General features: G+C 42.4%; 1 pseudogene; it reads right to left on the minus strand.

Moving 5' to 3' along the window:
• Positions 1-19,106: 19,106 nt before the first annotated feature.
• LOC147880263 (uncharacterized) lies at positions 19,107-20,187 on the minus strand (annotated as a pseudogene).
• Positions 20,188-22,685: the final 2,498 nt, after the last annotated feature.

Here is a 22,685-nt window from a genome sequence, read left to right on the forward strand (position 1 = left end):
ATTTTGATATATGGAGAAAATGGACATGAAAACCATCTAAATTGGCTCTTGTTGTTGGATTTGATATATGACATGATCCCATTTGGATTTGTAAGTCCAAAGATATGGGGTCCTACTTTTAGGGCCTAAATGCCTAAAATAGGCAGCACGTTAACGCACTGTCTATTTCATGCATTTGGGCCTAAAAACTAGGACCCCATTGGCAACATAATGGGGTCCTAGTTTTGAGGCCTAAATGCATGAAATAGACAGCGCGTTAACGCGTTGCCTATTTTAGGCATTCAGGCCCTAAAAGTAGTACCCCGTATCTTTGGACTTGCATATCCAAATGGGGTCATGTCATATATCAAATCGAATGGCAAGATCTAATTTAGATGGTTTTCATGTCCATTTTCTCCATCAACTAAAACTATATTCATCAAATAATGTTGTTGATCAATTTTTGGCATACCCCCCCAAAATCAAGACCCCCATTTGCAAAGAAAGGTAAAGAACACAAGTGCTTGTTCTTATGCTCATGAGACAACAAAATGCATGACATGGGAAACTAATGGGGTCTTACTTTTGATGTTTGTATGTATATATATGCATGTACATACATACATACATACATACACACACACACACACACACACACACACACACACACATATATATATATATGCATGTATGTATATGTTGATGCATATATGTATATATTGATGCATACAATTTTGATATATGGAGAAAATGGACATGAAAATCATCTTAATTGGCTCTTGCCGTTTGATTTGATATATGACATGACCCCATTTGGATTTGTAAGTCCAAAGATACGGGGTCCTATTTCATGCATTTAGGCCTCAAAAGTAGGACCCCATTGTGTTGCCAATGGGGTCTTACTTTTGAGGCCTAAATGCATGAAATAGGCAGCGTGTTAACGCGCTGCTTATTTTAGGCATTCAGACCCTAAAAGTAGCACCCCGTATCTTTGGACTTGCATATCCGAATGGGGTCATGCCATATATCAAATCGAATGGCAAGATCCAATTTAGATGGTTTTCATGTCCATTTTCTCCATCAACTAAAACTATATTCATCAAATAATGTTGTTTATCAATTTTTGACATACCCCCCACCAAAATCAAGACCCCCATTGCAAAGAAAGGTAAGGAACACAAGTGCTTGTTCTTATGCTCATGAGACAACAAAATGCATGAAATAGGCAACCAATGGGGTCCTAATTTTACTGTATGTATGTATGTATATATGTATGTATATACATACATATATATCTATATGTGTGTGTGTATATATATATATATATGTATATGTGTGTGTGTGTGTGTGTGTGTGTGTGTGTGTGTGTGTATACACACACACATGTATGTATGTATGTATCTCTATATATATATATATATATATATATATACATACATACATACATACATACATATATACATATATATGTATATATTGATGCATATATTGATGCATATCTTGATGTATATATTCATGCATACAGTTTTGATTGATGGAGAAAATAGGAATGAAAACCATCTAAATTGGCTCTTGCTATTCGATTTGATATAGGACATGATCCCATTGGGATTTGTAAGTCCAAAGATACGGGGTCCTACTTTTAGGGCCTGAATTTTTGAAATGGGTAGCTTGTTAATGTGCTGCCTATTTCAGGCATTTAGGCCTCAAAAGTAGGACCTCATTTGGTCCTACATGGGGTCCTACTTTTGAGGCCTAACTGTATGAAATAGGCAGCACATTGATGCACTGCCTATTTCAGGCATTCAAGCCCTAAAAGTAAGACCTCGTATCTTTGGAATTACAAATCCAAATGGGGTCATGTCATACATCAAATCAAATGGCAAGAGCCAATTTAGATGTTTTCATGCCTATTTTATCTATTTAATAAAACTATATGCATCAAATAATGTTGTTTATCAATTTTTGGCATACACCCCCAAAATCAAGACCCCCATTGGAAAGAAAGGTAAGGAACACAAGTGCTTGTTCTTATGTTCAGGAGACAGTAAAAAAGAGGCCTGGTAGCCCAAAAATGGCAGCGCATCAATGCGCTATCATTTTTGGGTTACCAGGTCTCTTTTTTGTTGTCTCACGAGCATACATATGGAGGTTATTATACAATATGACTAAGAAGTAGTATTGAAGTAGTTCTACAATTTGGATGTATTAAGAGCATTCATATAGCAAGGAAGAATATAATAATTGAATACATTTTTTTAAATACATATTGCTAGTGAGACTACCAAAAAGAGGCTCTACCCCTCATGATGTCTCTGGATACAGAATATGAGATTGCTTGATGTTTCGGCACCTTAAAATTTTGGGGCATTGAGTGGGAATGTCTCCAGTAGTAGCAAAAAATGGCATTTCTGTTGCATTGGCATTGAGTAGGAACGTGCTCTAAAACCACACCCACCCTCTTCTCTAATATTAAATGTATTATGGCCTATGACCCATGGGGTAGCTATGCCATACATGGCCCTTTTATTGCCACTCACCCACAATAAATCATGGTCGATCATCATGTAGTTATTCCCTTTCTCACATTCTAACATGTGAAGATTTAATGTACATGCATTATGGGCACATTATATTGCAATTTATGACTAACTTTTTTTATGAATGCATGATACTTGTATATGGTCAAAGAAGGTATATTATCATTTTTGACATTACTCTATGCTCCATTTTATCCTATATTAGAAACTATGATCACTAGATATTACATAAATGTATTGCTCCATTATATCCTATACTAAAAACTATTTTGACCCAAATACATAATGCCAATTGAGGTTAGTACTTATGACAAGTGATGAAAACAATCTAATGGTATGAATGAGATCTTGTAAATTTTGGATATATAATATGGGTACTATGTTGATTGAGCTATTTTTCTAAGGGAATATTTTCAACTTAATTACTAAATACATACTTGCAATGATGACCTGATTCCCATCTATATGTATAATCAAGTTTTACTTTGGCATAGATTGCAATTCAAAAGGGGGATGTGGTTATCAAGTCGATCAAGCAGGATCCTTGGTACATCAATAGTGGCGAATCATCTTACATGACAAAGCATCAAGAATGGTTCATAGAGATGAAACCATTAGAAGGACATAAGAATGTTATCGACGATATTTTTTCATTGAGGCACTCTGATCCGTATGCGAGAGTATGAGAGAGTGTGATTGATTGAGAGATCGAGAACTCTTTCACTTCCAATGAGTGATAGAAAATTTTCGTTCATTGATAGAAAATTTTCGTCCATATTTTCGTTCATTGCTTGAGAAAGAGAAAGAGTTTCCGAGAGAGAGAGATTCTTGAGTGTGAGTGAAAAATACCATTCAATTCTTCATTCTGTTCCTTGCAATTTCTTTAGATTGTGAGAGAGAGAAATTGTGAGAGACTTGTGAGATAAAGAGCCTTCAAAGCTTAGATTTATAGGGAAAGAGGTCTCTCTATTGTGAAAGATAGTCGAGAGAGAGTTTTTTTTTGCTTTCTGAGAGAAAAACTAGCCTATCTACAGTAGTCAATCCAAACAAGTGACTCCATACAAACGAGCAGCTCCTACACCAACTTGGGCGGCTCTTCCAGCTAGCAGTGACTACGAGTATCTCTATGACTAGAAGGCATCCTGCAAATCGCCAACTTAACCTTCAACAAGCGTATATCTACAGCCAGCCGCAATAGAGGCAATGAACGAGCTCCACGGTATGGAATAGTCAAAGCTGCAACACCTCAACATCTACAACGATGCTTTTGCGGCCCAGCGCTCCACAAATCGAGCCCTTAGAGGCAACCCTGGATGCATCAACAGACCTCTACAACCATGGGATCATGGGCCAGCTTCCATCAACACAGAAGACAACATCGACTCTGTCTTCAACGTCGCCTGCAACAAGCCTGGCTTCCTTCTACACCATTGACGGAATGACCCTCACAGCCAACTGATGCTACTCCACCGAAATGTCCATGGGCTTCCAACGACCAGCCCACAACTTCCTAATGTGCAACAACAACTCCTTTTACAAAGAAACGGCCTCCAACGAGAGCCACACAGTGCCATCTCCATGAGCTATGGCCTTTTCCAATCAGCAGCGTTTTCAACAGCCTCTCTGCCATAGCTCGAGATCTTGCGAGCTCTAAACAGACGAAAATGAAGGGAAACTCTGCCCAAATACAAAGAGCCACAGTAAGATAGCTCCACACGGGCAACATCTCAAGCCCACTACAGCAACATATGCTCTAACGGCCAGCCTCCTGCCTTTAGCGGCCTACTCCTGCAACCCAAAACCTCTACGATGAAACGGACAGAATCACGCAACGATCCCCTTCTAGAAAATTGATGGACATCCCGCACTTGCATGTAGCCTAGTTGGCAGTGTGCCAACTCTATCTGAAGTCGTCCAGCCATCAGGCCACACATGGCCTCCATCTGGTGTCCCCCCAACTGGGACCTACCAGATAACCGAGCTACTCAAATTCCTTCTCCTCATATGGGGGGCTTACAAGTAGAGTTAGCTGGTTCCCGCGTAGTTACACAAGAGTGGAGCACTGATATCTAACACCCCCCCTCAATGTCCACCCGCAAGTGAACTTACTTTTTCAACCCAATGCCAAGTCGATGAAGATGCCTCTCCAACAAGTCTCTTCCAAGAGCCTTCGTGAAGATGTCCACAGCATTCTCTGTAGTCGGACAGTACACCAAGTTGACCTCTCCATCCATGATGAGCTCGCATACAAAGTGATATTGAATCTCAATGTATTTTGTGCGAGTGTGGAACACCGGGTTCTTTGCAATCGCCATGCAACTCTGATTGTCACATGATAACTGCATAGGCTTGTTCTGTACTGCACCCATGTCCCCCAAAATCCTCCTCAACCACACTGCCTCGCAAGAAGCAAAGCATGCAGATTTGTACTCGGCCTCGGTAGAAGAAAGAGCAACTGTGGGTTGCTTCTTGCTAACCCATGACAACTCTCTAGATCCAAGTGAGAAACAGTACCCTGTCACTGATCTCCTGCTGTCCATGTCTCCTGCCCAATCCGAGTCACAGAATCCGGTCAAGATGTTGCCCTTGGTATAGGTGATGCCATAATCAAGTGTGCCTTTGATGTATTTCAGCACCCGCATCCCTACCCTGTGATGGTTCTCTCGAGGCTTATTGGAAAACCTGCTTAGTACACCAGTCGCAAAACTGATGTCCGGCCGTGTGTTGCACAAGTAAATCAAGCTGCCCACAAGCCTTCTGTACTTCGCTTCATCCACCAGTGGTGATGAATCCTCGTTTGAGAGCTTCGCGTCGACCTCCATAGGGGTACCAACTGTCTTGCACTCAGCCATGCCAAATGCCTTCAGTATATCTCCAGCATACTTCAGCTGTGAAATGAAGATCTGTTTCGGCTCCTACCAAACTTCAATCCCCAAACAAAAATGCATCAATCTGAGGTCTGTCATTTCAAACTCTCTTCCTAGCAAATGCTTCGTTTGCGAGATCTTCTCTTCATGGTTCCCTGTTATGACAAGGTCGTCCACACAAAGGACCACGATCATACACCTGCCTTCTTCTCTGAAGATATACAAATTTGCATCAGATGGGCTCCTCCTGAACCCGTTTTGCAGAAAGTAGGCATCAATTCGTTGGTACCACACTCGTGGGGCCTGTTTCAGCCCGTAAAGTGCCTTCTTCAGTTTGCAGACTTCACCTTCTGAACCGGGGATCTCAAAACCTGGTGGTTGTTCCACGTACACCTCCTCCTTGAGATCTCCATTCAGAAAGGCGGATTTCACATCCATCTGAAACACGAGCCAATTTCCCTAGGCAGCTAAAGCCAAAACACTGCGAATTGTGGTTAGTCGAGCTGTGGGAGCAAAAGTATCTTGATAATCAAAACCATGTACCTGTGCAAATCCTTTTGCCATGAGCCGAGCCTTGTACTTATCCAATGTGCCATCGGACTTGTACTTGGTCTTGTTGTTGAGAGTTCATGCTCAACATCATGTGATCATGTGTGCATAGCACCATCACGTGATCATATGTGCATAGCACTAACCTTATAGAGTGCTATAAAGGAAAGGGTTAGATCCCCTAACCCTAACCCTAAAAGGGTTTGTATATATTCTATTTTTTCAACTAGTTCTAGTGTACAGTTAGTCATTTGTGGTGTGCTCTCTAGCTGTGCCCTCTCTCCTCATCTCCACTCTTCTCCTCTCCCCTCTTCATATTTTGTCATGGTATCAGAGCTCCCTTATCTTCCGTTGAGACATTGAGATTCTTGAGAGTGTGAGAGAGATTGTGAGATTGAGAGTTCTCTTGAGTGATTGTGAGATCCTTCCCTTCACTTCCGTTGAGAGAAAATTCCGTCCGTTCATCTCCTTTGAGTGGTTCTTCATAGTGTGAGAGATTTCTGAGAGTGATTTCCATCTTTGAGAGCTTCAAAAGAGACATTTCTGAGTTTTGTAAGGTACTTTGATTGTGAGAGAGACACGGAGAGATCTTGTTCTTCATTTTGAGAAGTTCTTGAAAGGTTTGAGGACTACTGAAGCCTGCAAACCTTCAAGAAGCAAACTCCAAGAGCTATCTTCAGCAAGCAACCCTGCGACTTTGGCTTTGCAGTCCTTAGCTACATCGTAGCTCCTTACGAGCCTCCAGCCCCGACTAAATCCAGCGCCTTAGACCACTCGGCCAAACCGTCTTGCTCTCTACAGCCGACTTCAAGGAGACTCTATAGCCCACGAACAGCATATGTACAACGTTCGGCCTCAACAACGAAGCGCTCCATCTCCAACTTCTCCATCCAGCGTGACTGCCGAAGGCCTACAGCCGACCTCCATTCACAACGCCTTCCTTCGGGCTCCTTACTTGCAGCTGCATCTCCGACAATCGGCATCAGGAGCCGCACCTCCACAGCTAAGCAAGGTAAGCTTCATCAAGCTCCACTACAGCCAGCCGCCTTCATCGCCACTCGCATGCCAGCGTCTGCAGCCCCGCGACATCTTGCTCCTCTAACGTGCACCTCTAGCCTCTCACAATAGCGCCATCGTCAAACGCCTTCTCCTTCGAGCAGCTCGTAATACGGCTCACAGCCAATGACAAGCATATTTGCAACGAAGCTCCAGCCGCCATCAACGGAAGCTTCACCAACGACCTCGTTCATGGGCAAGCTCTAACGGCCGCTCCTACAGCGACACGTTCTCCTCCAAAAGCATCTCCAACAAGCCAACGGGCTCCATCGACCTTGCCAGTCCATCAACGGCGCCATCTCCAAGGCTCACAGAGCTCCAACGAAGAAGAAGACGGAATCTTTGAGATTCCGTCAGAATCTCAAAGATTTCGATCGTCGTCCTTATGACACGTGGCAGTTACCCTGGTCAACCTTATCCTCAGGATCACCACACCAGGGCTTGCCAGCCACGTGGCAGACCCTATCTGCCACATCACCATCGGGTGCCACATCATCACCTTATCTCCTGTCTGCCACGTCATCCAGCTGACACGTGGCAGCCGACTGCCACGTTAGCAACCCACGTCAGCATTGACACATCACCAAGCCACGTCAGCACTGCCACGTCATCTGCCACGTCAGCACTGCCACATCAGCACTGCCACATCATCTGCCATGTCAGCACTACCACGTCATCTGCCACGTCATCAGTGCCACATCACCCTGCTGACATCATCTGTGCCACCTCAGCAGTCCAGTCAGCACTGACCCTCTGCAGGCACAGTCCCTTGCCAGGCACACTATGCACACACTGCATGTGCACACTCCTGCCACCTCAGCATAGAGCTTCACTGGCACACCTCTTGCTAAGCACAGTGCCACATCATCACTGCATGTGACTCACAGTGACACATCATCATTGAGCACCATTTGCACTCCTTTTGCCCCTCCACCTAGATCAAGTCGTATCTCTTGATCCAGGAAGAATTTGAGGGTGCTCCAAAAAGGAAAGTCGCTTGATTTTTCATGCTCTACGCGCTCGTTACATTACACGCACATTTCGGCGCAAGTTACACTCACATTTGAGCCTCGCCGACAAAACCACTTCCTTCAGGCACATTTGCCTCTACATTGACGCATCTGACCCAGCACTTAAAAAGAACAAAGGAAAAGGAATTATTTGCTGCTCTTTCATCGATCGACGGTTGGTTTAGATCTAGATCAGAGTAGACTAGATCGCCATAGAGGGGACGCTTTGAATTCCCCAAGTTGCCAATCTAAGCCATGCCCGAAATTCCCGACTAGTATCTACTCGGAGTCAGTCCATACGCTCACATCCGATTTCACATCATTACATTACCTGAAACCTTACGTTCATCAGTTCAGTGAGCAGACTTCAGAGTTCAGAGGCATTGCAGATTGATTCAGTGGGCAGATAGCACTTGATTTCACACACACATGCCACCATTGTAAAGCCTATTTGGCTATCTCACAGCATCATGCACATCATTTTTCAGCCTTGTAAAGCCTCTTGGCTATTCCCGGCATCATTGCCACAAGCCTTGTAACACAGATCAGATCTTATATACTGCAGTTCTATCTTCACCGACGGTACAGAGATTTCACTTGGCATCTTCAGTGTATTTGCAGTTGATTCATACAGAGTTTTCAGGACACTTTTTGAGTACATTGTTTGTACCATGTCGACTAGCAACCTCAATCTGGAGGCATCTGCTAAGTTAGACAACTCCAATTACGGTACATGGAAATACCGAATGGAGACCATTCTTGTGCTTCAGGACAAATGGGAGTATGTCGATGGATCCATACCTAGACCATTGGCCGATCCGGCCACCAGTATCTATTGTCACAGCACCAGCAACGGGATCTACATCGGGATCTACATCTACACAAACAGTTTCCGCACCAGTAGCAGATCCTGCCATTGCCCGAGCTCAAGCAGAATGGGATAAGAAAGACAAGTATGCCTATCACCTGATCAAGCAGAATGTGCAAGATGTCATGCTAGGACAGCTCAACACAGTTAAGACATCAAAAGAAGCATGGAATATGTTCGCAGCTCTCTACGAGTCCAAGAACACATCCAGGATTCTCACCCTGAGAAACCAGATGAACCAGAGTTTCCGCAACAGTAGTGAAACCGGTCATGCTTATGTACTCCGCATCAAAGACTACAACAATCAACTTGCAGCAGCAGGAGAGACTATGAATCCCGCAGAAATGGTTCAAGTAATCCTGAATGGACTAGGAGAAGGATATGAGAATCTGGTCCAGAGTATTGCCATCCAACGGCAAATTCCAACACTTGAAGAACTTCAGTCAGTTCTACTTGGTGAAGAACTCAGGACTTAGGCCATTCAAGCACGTAAAGGTCATTCTAATGATCAGGCGTTCACAGCTTCAGACAGAAGCAGAGGCAAAGGCAGAAACAGAGGTAGATCATATCAGAAAAGTGGTCATCATCATCAACAAAATCAAAGTCAGAATCAGCATCAGCATCAGCAGCATCCTCAGCAACATCAAAATCAGCAAAAAGAGGAAATCATTCCAACCGAGGAAGATTCCAAGGACGAGGGAATGCATCCACCAATGTGTCAAACATTCAATGCAACTATTGTCACAAGTTTGGACACTATGAAAGAGATTGCCGCAAGAAGCAGTATGACCAAGGCGGTCAATCCAGCAATAATCGAGGGAATTCCCGAGGAAGAGGAAATCATCGTGGTGGACATTCTAGTCACAGTCATTTTGCAAATGAACATGGAATTATGTTTCTTGCAAGTGAGGAATTGCATCAGACTGATACAATGCACCTAGACACTGATTTCAATCCCAAAGAGGATTTCAGTTATCAAGTCGACCAAGTGGAACAGGATCCTTGGTACATCGACAGCGGTGCATCATCTCATATGACAAATCATCAGGAATGGTTCACAGAAATGAAGCCATTAGAAGGTCAAAAGAATGTCATCTACACAGCAGACAATACATCGAATCTGGTTCAAGGGACAGGTGTTATCCCTATGAACAATTTCACTGGTACAAAAGGATTAGTCAAAGATGTGCTCTATGTTCCGAAGCTCAGCAAGAACCTTTTGTCAGTAGGTCAAATGACGGAACACAACTACAAAGTCATCTTCGACGGTGATGAATGCACTATCAGAGACAAATCCAAAAGAGGTTAGCTAGTAGCAAAAGGTGTCAAGGAAGGACGCTTATACAGGATGCTAGCTACAGTACCAAATAAGCATGCCATGTCAGCTCAAATGCAACAGATGCCACTATCTGCAAAATGGCACAAGAGATATGGTCATGTCAACTTCAAGTACTTGTTAGATCTAAGGAATCAAAATATGGCAATTGGGATTCCGAAGCTACAATTTCTTGGAAAAGTTTGTGAAGCATGCTGCTTCGGCAAACAAAAGCGAACCAACTTTGTCAGAAGTACCTCTCGTGCACGAGGTATTCTTGATTTGATTCATACAGATGTATGGGGTTATGCCCAGACCCGCAGCATCAATGGTTCACTTTATTACTTGACCTTCATCGACGACTACAGCAGATATTGTTGGGTCTACTTTCTGAAAGAGAAATCTGAAGTGTTTGCCAGATTTCAAGAATTCAAAGCCATGGTAGAAAACCAAACAGGCAGAAAGATCAAGGTCATGAGATCAGACAGAGGAGGTGAATACATGTCTTCAGCCTTCATGAACTTTTGCAAAACTCACGGCATTCGAAGGCAATTCACATGTGCAGATACTCCTCAGCAAAATGCAATAGCTGAAAGGAAGAATGGGACTTTAGCAGACAGTGCTAGAGCAATGCTTAGTGAAAAGCATCTTCCGAATCAGTATTGGGCAGAAGCAATAGCTACAGCTAACTACTTGCTTAATCGGCTTCCTACCGAACCGATACAAGGTATGACTCCTTATGAAGCATTCACTGGACACAAGCCACGCATTGGGCATCTCCGCATATTTGGTTGCATAGCATATGCCCACATACATGATGATCATCGCAGGAAATTGGATGCGAAGTCACGGAAATGCATCATGGTTGGCTACAGTGAAGAAAGCAAAGCATACAAATTGTATGATCCCATCAACCGCAAAGTCATTATCTCCAGAGATGTAATCTTCGATGAGGAATCAGAATGGAAAACCTCACCTACACAGGAGATAGAAGCATCGACTTCACAGTCATCTACAGAACAGGTTGATGAAGAAGAGCAAGAATTGCCAGCAACACCCCAAGCAGTGCCACAGCAGCTCAGACGGTCTACTAGGGAAAGCAAACCACCAGCCAGATTGACATATGCTCAGAAAGGCAAAGCAATTCAGGTGGAAACCACCAACTATGCTCTTATGACTACCATCATGGCTACAGAAGAGCCAGTGTACTTCGAAGATGCAGTAGATAAGCCAGAATGGCAAACTGCTATGAATGAAGAAATGGATGCTTTGTATAAAAATAACACTTGGGACTTATGCGACCTTCCACCAGGAAAGAAGGCCATAGCCAACAAATGGGTATACAAAGTGAAGTACAATCCAGATGGCAGTATTCAGAGATACAAAGCCAGATTAGTTGCAAAAGGATTTGCACAACAATATGGTCAAGATTATGATGAGACTTATGCTCCAGTAGCAAAGATGGATTCCATACGGTTCTTGATATCACTAGCGACACTCAGTAAATGGAATGTGTATCAGCTCGATGTCAAGAATGCATTTCTCAATGGTTATCTAGACGAGGAAGTCTACATGCAACAACCAGCCGGTTATGTTGAACCAGGAAAAGAGAACAAGGTTTGCCATCTCAAGAAAAGTCTCTACGGCTTAAAGCAAGCCCCCAGAAGTTGGTACAGCAGAATTGACACGTATTTTGCTGATCTGGGATACATGAAGTTCAATGCAGATCATACTCTCTACTACAAAGTTCAAGGGGAAGATATTACTATTGCACTTTTGTACGTAGATGATCTGATTGTGACAGGAAGCAAGGATAGCTTCATCAGAAAATTAAAACAAGACTTATCTGCAGAGTTCGACATGAAAGATCTTGGACTTATGCACTATTGTCTTGGAATTGAGTTCTGGAGAGATTCAGATAGCACATTCATGAGTCAGCTCAAGTATGTTGACAGTCTCCTGAAGAAGTTTCATATGGCAGATTGCAAGATTGCAGCCACTCCCATGGAACAGAGTTTGAAACTTACTAAAGATTCAGAAAAGCCTACAGTCAATGATAGATACTACAGGCAACTCATTGGATCTCTTATATATCTGACAATCACACGGCCAGATATTTGTTATGCAGTAAGCTCACTAGCACAGTTTATGGCAAATCCAAAACAGTCTCACTGGAATGCAGCCAAAAGAGTCTTGAGATACATCAGAGGTACAAGACAATTTGGGATAGAATACAGAGAAAGTCATCCACGGTTGCATGGATACTGTGACAGTGACTATGCTGGAGATCATGAGACCAGGAGATCGACACAGGGATATGCATTTTTCCTTGGTCAAGGTGCTATATCATGGTTGTCAAACAAACAGCCAACTGTTTCTTTATCTTCGACTGAAGCAGAATATAGGGCACTCACTACAGGTGCATGTGAGGCTATATGGCTCAGAAGACTATTGTCAGAAACAGATTACTTTGATGAGTCAAAGCCAACAACAATATACTGTGATAATCCATCGGCTCAAGCATTAGCCAAAAATCCAGTATATCACTCCAGAACAAAGCACATTGATGTCAGAGAGCACTTCATCAGAGAAAGAGTGTTACTTGGTGACATCACACTGCAGCATTGTGATAGCAAAGAAAATGTTGCAGACATCTTTACCAAACCACTCGATAAAGAGCTATTCGAGAAACACCGACTAGCTCTTGGTTTGATGCAGAGGAAGGACATTCCCATTAAAGGGGTGTGATGGAATGTAATGCTCAATCCTTCTTCGATTCCCCAGAATCATCATCTTGAGGGAAGGCCTACTTCATGATGTTGATCTTGAGGGAAGGTGTTGAGAGTTCATGCTCAACATCATGTGATCATGTGTGCATAGCACCATCACGTGATCATATGTGCATAGCACTAACCTTATAGAGTGCTATAAAGGAAAGGGTTAGATCCCCTAACCCTAACCCTAAAAGGGTTTGTATATATTCTATTTTTTCAACTAATTCTAGTGTACAGTTAGTCATTTGTGGTGTGCTCTCTAGCTGTGCCCTCTCTCCTCATCTCCACTCTTCTCCTCTCCCCTCTTCATATTTTGTCACTTGTACACCCACTTGGTTCCGATTACCTTGCGTTTTGGTGGTCGATCCACAAGGTCCCAAGTGTTGTTCTTCATTATGGAGCCATACTCTGACTGCATAGCTTCCATCCACCTATCATCGCCCTCCTGTGCCTCTTCAAGACACTTGGGTTCATCGGCACGGATCATTTCTGTCATCGAAGCATAGTTGACTAAGTGTTCCTGCGCCCTTCTTTGCTCCTCTAATCTCTTGGACCGGCGGTATTCAGATGGCTCCTCCTCAATGGATGGAGGTTCTCTACCATCCAAAAGCTGCTTTACCCACTTTGGGAATGGCTGTTGCCGTTGTGGTTCTACAAGCTCTTCTTCATCTTCTTTGTCTTAAATCCTCCCAAGCACCATTGGGGGAGTTCGATCTGCTGTTGGTGGTGGTACTGGATGGATATCCTGGTCCTAGTTGTCTGAGAAGGAAGCATCCTCCTCCAATTGATGCTACTGTTCTGAGAAGACCACATCGCGACTTATAATTACTTTCTTGGTAATAGGGTTATAGAGACGGTAACCCTTCGCCTCTTCACTGTAGCCCAAGAAAATACACTTCCGGCTCTTCCGTTCCCATTTGGTCCTGATAGCATCAGGGACATGCACAAAACAGTCACATCCACAAACTCTGAAATGTGCAGCTGAAGGTTTCTTACCAAAAAAGGCTTGCAGTAGAGTCATCCCGCCGTTCACAGCCTTCGTGTAGCTACGATTGAGGATGTAAACTGCAGTGTTACATGCTTCAGCCCAGAAAGTCTTTGGCAAATCTTTCCCTACGTTTTGGTGGTCGATCCACAAGGTCCCAAGTGTTGTTCTTCATTATGGAGCCATACTCTGACTGCATAGCTTCCATCCACCTATCATCGCCCTGTGCCTCTTCAAGACACTTGGGTTCATCGGCACGGATCATTTCTGTCATCAAAGCATAGTTGACTAAGTGTTCCTGCGCCCTTCTTTGCTCCTCTAATCTCTTGGACCGGCGGTATTCAGATGGTTCCTCCTCAATGGATGGAGGTTCTCTACCATCCAAAAGCTGCTTTACCCACTTTGGGAATGGCTGTTGCCGTTGTGGTTCTACAAGCTCTTCTTCATCTTCTTTGTCTTGAATCCTCCCAAGCACCGTTGGGGGAGTTCGATCTGCTGTTGGTGGTGGTACTGGATGGATATCCTGGTCCTGGTTGTCTGAGAAGGAAGCATCCTCCTCCAATTGATGCTACTGTTCTGAGAAGACCACATCGCGACTTATAATTACTTTCTTGGTAATAGGGTTATAGAGACGGTAACCCTTCGCCTCTTCACTGTAGCCCAAGAAAATACACTTCTGACTCTTCCGTTCCCATTTGGTCCTGATAGCATCAGGGACATGCACAAAACAGTCACATCCACAAACTCTGAAATGTGCAGCTGAAGGTTTCTTACCAAACAAGGCTTGCAGTAGAGTCATCCCGCCGTTCACAGCCTTCGTGTAGCTACGATTGAGGATGTAAACTGCAGTGTTACATGCTTCAGCCCAGAAAGTCTTTGGCAAATCTTTCCCTTTCATCATACTTCGGCCCATTTCGTAGATGACGTGCATCTTGCGTTCTACTACTCCATTTTGCTGTGATGTATGTGGCAGGGGTTTCTGCCTCTTGATCCCGTGACTTTTGCAGTAACTCTTGAATTCAGTCGATGTGAACTCTCCACCTCTGTCTGATCTTAGCTTCTTCACCTTCCTCCCCGATTCTTTCTTGACCATTACATGGCATTCCTTGAACCTACTGAAGGCCTCGTCTTTTGTCTTCAGGAAGTATATCCATATCCTTCTACTGTAGTCATCGATCAACGTCCTGAAGTAGAAGGAACCACCTAAAGCTTCCATCTCCATCTTTCTGCAGAGGTCCGTGTGAACGAGCTCTAGAGGAGCCTTTGCCCTGCTAGCCTCTTTAGGAAAGGGCTGCTGATGCTGCTTGCCCATCATGCAAGCTTCACATACATCGGGCAGATCTGAAATTTCTGGTAGGTCTGCAATCATTCCACTTTTATGCATCTCCTTCAAAGAACTAAGGTTTAGATGACCAAACCTCTCATGCCACAGCTTAGTGTTCTTCACATCCGCTCGAGCACTGAAAGCTGAGAGTTCGTAAATGTTGTTGCACCGTGTACCTTTAGCAACGACCTTCCCTTGAAGATCCAGGATATGTTGTCCTGCATTGGCTGGATCCGGTCTCGGAACTAGCCTCATGTCCACCCCAGTAGCAGTGTCCCAAAGCTCATATGCGCTTAGGATGGTCTTTATCTTGAACTTCCAGAGAGGATAGTTAGACCCGTCCAACTTTTCGCTTTTACCGAATGGTGGGATTCACAGTCTTGCGGGCTAGGCCATCTCTCACAATCTGCTCGCAAACAGAAACACACTACCAAATCTTCTTGCTAGAGTCCAGGCTCTGATACCATGTAAGAAAATAATACAACGTCTGTGCTCAACAGATAACAGGATCTCGTACGCAAGAGAGAAAACAAGATAGTATGGAGAATCAAAAATTTGATTACTGTAGAACTGATACAATAGATGGCGCTGCCTCCCAACCATGCGCTTCTGTGAAAGAAGCTTCGATGGCGTGCCGAATACAGTAGAAGATGGAGACTGGATGCTAAGGAATCAGGGTTGCTGTAGCCAGTGATGAAATGGGCTTCACGGGCTTGCTCTTATATAGCCACCAGTTGTAGTCGGTTAGGCTCAATTGGGTGGCCGACCCAGTTTGCCCAAAACGGTCGACTAGGGGTCGGAATAGGCCACCGACCATACGATAGAACCGATGCGCAAAACATAGCAACTAACCTTCGGTATCCATTCAGCCCACAGCCATTCGGGATCATCTGAGGCTCCAAATGGGCCCCACAACTCGAGAGTGGACTGCCCCGGAAATGCTCCGTCTACCCTCAGTACGGTCAGTCAAGGGATGCCTTCCTGCACTTGCATGTAGCCTAGTTGGCGGTGTGCCAACTCTATCTGAAGCCGTCTAGCCATCAGGCCACACATGGCCCCCATCTGGTGTCCAAATCAGGACCTACTGGATAACCGAGCTACTCAAATGCCTTCTCCTCATATGGGGGGCTTACAAGTAGAGTTAGCTGGTTCTCGCGTAGTTACATGAGAGTGGAGCATTGATATATAACAGTCTAAGCATTTCATCATTCTTTTTTTTTTTCAAAAAGGAGGGTTTTCTATTAAAAAGTCAAAGTGAATTGTTATAGTGAATACAACTATTCCTTTTAGAAACTGTGACCATCATTGCTTAGAGAATCTAGTATTCTTTCTTTAGGACAGACATGCCAGGACAAAAGGTAATAGATACAACAATACTGCCAGAAGATTGGTGTGTCTGCTATGTGTTTCTTAGCCCCACATAAAGCTTGGGTTCACCCTATCTGTAAGGAGTTTCCTGAGCCAAAGTGTTGAGCAATGCTACTCGCTCTATAGGTTACTCTCATTCTGAACTCTATAGGTAGCACTTCTTGGATCAGATCGGGCCACAGGTCGCTTGTTCTGCATGTACGGGATGCTTCCTTTTGGAGTGATGGGAGAAGAGATTGGTACATTTGGTATAGTTGACAAAGGGGCCATCGTTGGTGTTGCGGGGAGGGGGACCATCTGTCGTCTTTAAGAGATTTCTTGCACTTTTTCTCTCTCCTGAAGCTCGTGTGCATAGGTTGCCATGAGGTCTCATGCCTTTTGCATGAGCTGGCCCTATTGGTCCATGAGTGCCTGCTCCTTTTCAAGGCCTACCTTTACCTCCTTCATCATCTTATCAAGTGCCTCCCAATTTTTTCTTTGTTCCTACATTCAGCCACCAAGTTAGTAACATGAGAGAGGAATCAATGAAATCATTTCGAAAAAGAACAAAACATCTCTGATGCCATAATAGCCAAAGCGCTTGCGCTCGCACTACTTGCCAATGGCCCGGTGCTCTAGATGGATTGTCTCCCAAGAGCAAGTATGCATAATGCATAGGGATGCCCATTATTTGGCTTCTCGTAAGGTTCCAAACTTTGGTCGAGTGCCTATAGTTCATGAAGAAGTGAGGAATATCCTCTGTATTCCTTTTGCAACGTGTACACTTCCCATCCCCATGCCCAATTCTTTAGGCTTTACTAGCTATCCAGACTCCTTTGTGCACGATGTGCCATAGCAAGCATGACTATTTTTTTGGTATTTCCTTATCCCACATCTTTTCAAACCTCCTTTCCTACTTTGCTGTCGAGTCTCATCTTATCCATTTAAGACCGTATTAGGAAAAGTGGGAAAATCCAATGAAATTGAAACTCTCCAAATTGTTATGAAGAAAATGAGCTCTTTTTTGTTTAATGGAGCTTGCTTAAAATTCTCAAGTTTTGTTTCTTTTATGTGAGTGGCATGATTTGTGGAATATTTATAATTGAATTGGACTAAAGGCTTTTGTGTCCAACATATGAACTAAGGTGGTAGAAAGTGAGGAGAGAGGGGGAGGAGGAGGAGGTGGGGGTGGGGGTGGGGGTAGAGTAGAAATAAGGGGAAGATTTGGTTTGCATGCTACTCACTATTGTAAATCCTTTTGTGATTTGTTTCCATGTTTATGACTTGTTGTATGTTCAATGTATATATGATAGGTACTTCCATTACAAAACATTGCACATGAATGTAATTATTGCCATGTGATGATTACAATGAGTCCTAGCTTTTTAAAACTCTAAGCAACTTTGTTAACGTAGTTCACTACAAAGTTGCTATATATTGATTTTGATAATCAAGATAGTTAATAATAATTACTATTAATTAAGTTAATTATTTTTTAAACCTAAGAAATTATATTTTTTAATTAAGTACAATTTTTACTCAAAAATTCCCTTAATATAAAATAAGAGTAAGTTTGAATGAATGAATATAGAAAACTGGAATATAAATATTGATTCTAGTTAAAGTTCATAAAACAAGATTGAGTTTGAACAAACTGGTACAAAAATGAGGGTAAATTTAAAAATTGCTTCATAAAATAAGACTAGCTAGAGCAAAGTAGATTGCAAAAGCTGAGTATAATTAACATTCATGAAAGAAGATCATCCAATCTTTACAATTTGTCTTTGCATACATTGGTCTTTGCTCAAATTGACTTGATCTTTCACTAAATTAAATTATCCAAGAAATCATCAACAGACAAAACGTCCTTCCCATTATTGTTCACATGCATTTGAAGATTCTCTTGTGCTTTCAAGATTGCATTATGTGGTATTTTGACCTTACTTCTTTTATTTGGAACTTTTCTTGTGCTCCAACTCCATACTATCGAATCCACATGCTCCTAGCGGTCCTCATCCCCGATATATCGCCACTCTTTGTTCTAGCAATTAGCATATCGTACTGCATCACTACATCTTCCTCTATGGATAGGGCTCCAATACTGCATAAATACCTTCATATAATTAGTGGATGCCTTTTTTGTGTCCACATCTGACAATGCAACACCTAGCCAAATGGGGTATATATCATCACTCGGCCTGACCAAAATGAAATCATTTTGTTTCACATTCACCTCTAGTTTGAATTCTTCTCTTGGCTTATTACATGCAGGGCCAGAGTAATGGTCCTCTAGGTCTTCCAAGCCCATAGTCTCAGCATCTTCTATGTCCACTCCATCATTAACCAAGCTATCTTTCCATTGGCTCTTTGGCCAAAAGTCATGACTAAGTTTCTCATGCTGTACAGTGGGCTTCTCCATGCAAGAAATCAATGTCTCCCAATAGTGAATGATAGGTGCTATCCACTGTGAGTATGAATCCCCACCTATGTCGTTACCAAGATGAGATCTCCAATATTCCACATGCTTCTTGATTCCCCAAATTATAACATCTTTACCATTCAAGTATGTTCTTATAGGAACAACATTGGGAATCCCTGATGGTAGCATTGCTCTACCTTCTGCATCACGTTTCCATATTTAAATGCCTTCTAGTGGCTTCCATTGACCTAATTTTGGATGCATCATATATTGGAACACTATATCACCATCACGCATGAAAAACCAAAACTGCAATGGTTTTGAATGACCCACTAATGCCCCTTTTCCTTTGCACAAGTATCCCTTTACAAATGTTTTGAAATCAAGAACCTCTTGAATTACAAATGGGGATGGACGAGAGGTTTGGCATTCATTGAAAGATTGCAGCAGATGAGGAAATGTGAAAGTACAATTCGTTCTTAGTTTCTCCGAGAATCTACTAAACAATGTATCGATGTCCTCATGTGTATCTCCCACCATCAAGAACCCTAGTTGGATCATTTGAAAGACTCCACGTGCAACAAGCACGGATAAAAAAGCAACCAAGTATCTATTTTTATTCTCAGAACCATAGTTGTCTACCTATAAGAGTAGTACTCGTGGAAGTTGCTTGTACGCTTTACTGGATGAAGTTATCCTTGAACTTGTTGTAGCCTGAACATCATATTTATTTAGTTCTCCTGTTGAAAGTCCATCTTCATGATGTGGTAGTCTGATGCATCTCTGGACATCAATGCAGAGAATAAATCTTGACTTCTGCTACCGTGCTTGTTTGAAAGATCACCATACATTTGCTTGTCTAACCTCTCAAGGTTTTGCAAACATAGTGACAATGAACCAATAGTGAAATTAGGGTCATTCTTCCGATACTATAAAGAGAAGTTTCCATATGCTAATTGCCCATGTCCATGAGTGAGCATCCCGGTTAAGGCTACACAAAGTTGCATGATATGATTCAATGATTTTAGTATAGGTTGTAGCCTTGGAATGCAAGTATTCATGTGATCCATCTTGTGGTGAATGATGCAAAGATTTTGCTTTGGGTCCAACTCTGAAGACAACGTCCATGCATAATATAGGCTTCTTCAAGACATTTGCTACAAACTGTGTGCTTGTCTCTTTAGTAAAAATTGTTCCCTCTCACTTTCTATCTTTGTTCTTTCTAGCTTCATTTAAAGTTCAAAGCAAGTGTCACACTTGGAGAATGTGCTTGTGTCTTTGATAGACTAACTTGTTTGAATATAGTTCTCCATAATCTGCTGAATGTTGACCTTGACAAAGGCTTGTACTTTAGCCTATCCATTGTTTTGTTGACTTCTCACCAAATATCCACTTGTATATGGATGGGATGACCATTTGTGTCTCACGTTCCCTTGTCATCATTATACGACTTTTATGGGGCATTTTATTTGCATTATACTCAACAAACAATTGAATCATCATATTGATTCTTATACCTATAGAAGGTTGTCTTTGGAATTCCTTGTATTGTGTATCAAGCCTTGCAACAAACATTCATGTTTCCTATGAAGAATGTGAATCCACTTGTATGGCCCTCAACCCTCTTGGATGTTTGTAGTTTGTTGTAAATGTGATTCATGCGATCAGCAAAACATTAACCCTAGTATTCTTGTCGCACATTCAAAACCATTTCTCGATCAGTAACTTGATAGCAACGTCCTTTACAACAATCAATAGTTGCAACCCTTTGGATAGCCCTGGGGTAGTCTTCATTGGCCAACCATGTTTCACTTTTATTCTTTTCCTTCTTTTTCGTATTTATCATCTTATATGGACGTTTCTTTTTTAGATGTTTGATGTTTGCCGCATGTAAATCATCAGTAGAAAGGAAAAACTGTGTAGTATTGTCCTCATTTTCAGAAGGTTCTCTTAGCAACACCCTACTCCAATCCTCAAATGTAAGTTGTTCAACTAGCCATTTTAGCAATTTCACCTGAAGATTATCCTCTATAGACTAATTTCTAGCACCATCTTGCATAATCACTTGAGAAGTGGCTATCCCCAAGTGATCATCCCCTAACTCTTTAGAATCAATTGCTTCATATGGATGCACAAGAAGTATGAGACCCTCCCCTAAGTTTGTTTCCAAATGTTGTGACCATAAGAATACTTTTTTCCCCACCCAGTCATCTCTACTTTCCCTCTAGTATCATGTTAAAAGTTGAACCCTGTACCTGCATAGGCCCTTAAACAAGAAAAATGATAAAAACATCAGTCATTGAAGCTAACCACTTGTGATAAGATAGTTTATACATAATCCAATCCTTTATAATGAGAGTATGTGCATGCCCACAAACCTGAAGGTTGTGTCACAACATTTGGTATATGTGTGCTAGTGCCCGAGGTTGCCTCTAACAAGGGTTGTATTGCATTAGACTGCCAACGTACAATACTACCAAGTGCCTCTTTGACATAAGATGCACCCATGTTAGGGTATGGAAGTTCAACATCAAAAGTTGTACATCAGACATCAATAGAAACTAATATCACCCCATTCCCTAATGGTTGGAAGTGGAAAGAACCATTTGGATCAACTGAAATATTTGTCCCCTCTGCTACCTTCAATCCATCCTTTAGTAGAATAACTTTGCATTCTGTGTGTGTGTGTGTGTGGCATACACCTTGCAAATCGCCTAACTCTTTAAAATCAATTGCTTCATATGGATGCATAAGAAGTATGTGACCCTCCCCTAACTTTGTTTCCCAATGTTGTGACCATAACAATCCCACCCAATCATCATTACTTTGCATATGCCCTTCCTCTAGTATCGTGTTACAAGAATGTCCTTGCATTGGCCCTTAAACAAGTTCTTAGACACACATATACACACACATGTTCTTAGACACACCACACAAACTTGCTTGATGTCTTGGAGTCAATTTAAGAAGTAGTGCATTGAACACAATTGTCATGCTTTGCAAATGGACCTTTGGTCTATTTGGTCTTTACTCACATACACACTAATAGACTTAGAATATTTTGAGTTTCCAAATTGATCTTAGGTCAATTTGCACTTCATGGATATTGGTGATCACACACACACACACACACCACACACGCGTGCACGTTCTTAGACATTACACAAAAAAGTAAACACATTGAGAAATGATGGGTGCATAGGGTGTTGTACAAAATGACTAGGCTTTACAAAACGACCCAAGATCAATTTGCAATCTTTAGTCCCATTGTTGTCAATTTGAGACATAGGATGTTGAACACAATGGTCATGCTTTTGGGAATATATCTTGATGTTCACTCATGCACACACTAACACATTCACGAATTGACCTTAGGTCGATTTGTACTTCATGGATCTTGGTGATCACTCATACACAAACAAGTTCTTTGACATTACAAAGACACACAAATACACTGTAAGACACAAACACACACTAGAAATTGACCTTTGGTTGATTTGAGAAATGATAGCATGAGGTGTTGAACATAATGGCAAGGATTTACAAATCAAGCTAAGGTTGATTTGATGATATCACACACACACACACACACACACACACACATTCGCCCCCCCCCCACACACACTCTCTGTCGCTCTCTCTCTCTCTCTCT

Source organism: Dipteris shenzhenensis, chromosome 32 (assembly GCF_047967505.1).
Source record: "Dipteris shenzhenensis isolate YYH24624 ecotype China chromosome 32, Dip_SZ_1.0, whole genome shotgun sequence".
NCBI lineage: Eukaryota > Viridiplantae > Streptophyta > Polypodiopsida > Gleicheniales > Dipteridaceae > Dipteris > Dipteris shenzhenensis.